Genomic DNA, 297 nt, shown 5'->3' with positions numbered 1-297 from the left:
ATTAATTATCATTTTTTAATAATTTTGATAAAAATAAATCTCTTTTAATAGTTAAATCTCCTTAGTGCTCCTTTAGAATAATTTTCTCTTTTTTTATCCTTAAATATTAATATACGATTAAATAGGCGATCACTTTTGTCAATAAATTATAAAAAAAAAGTAAAATAACTATATAAATTTTAAAATTATAATAGATTCTTTAAAATATTTTAAATGAATGCATTTAAATTAAACTCTTTTAGTAATACCAAAGAATTAACAACAAAATATATAAATATATAAATAAAAATCAATTAT

The sequence above is a fragment of the Arachis duranensis genome, chromosome 4 (assembly GCF_000817695.3).
Source record: "Arachis duranensis cultivar V14167 chromosome 4, aradu.V14167.gnm2.J7QH, whole genome shotgun sequence".
Classification (NCBI taxonomy): Eukaryota; Viridiplantae; Streptophyta; class Magnoliopsida; order Fabales; family Fabaceae; genus Arachis; species Arachis duranensis.
This window is presented reverse-complemented; position numbering follows the sequence as displayed.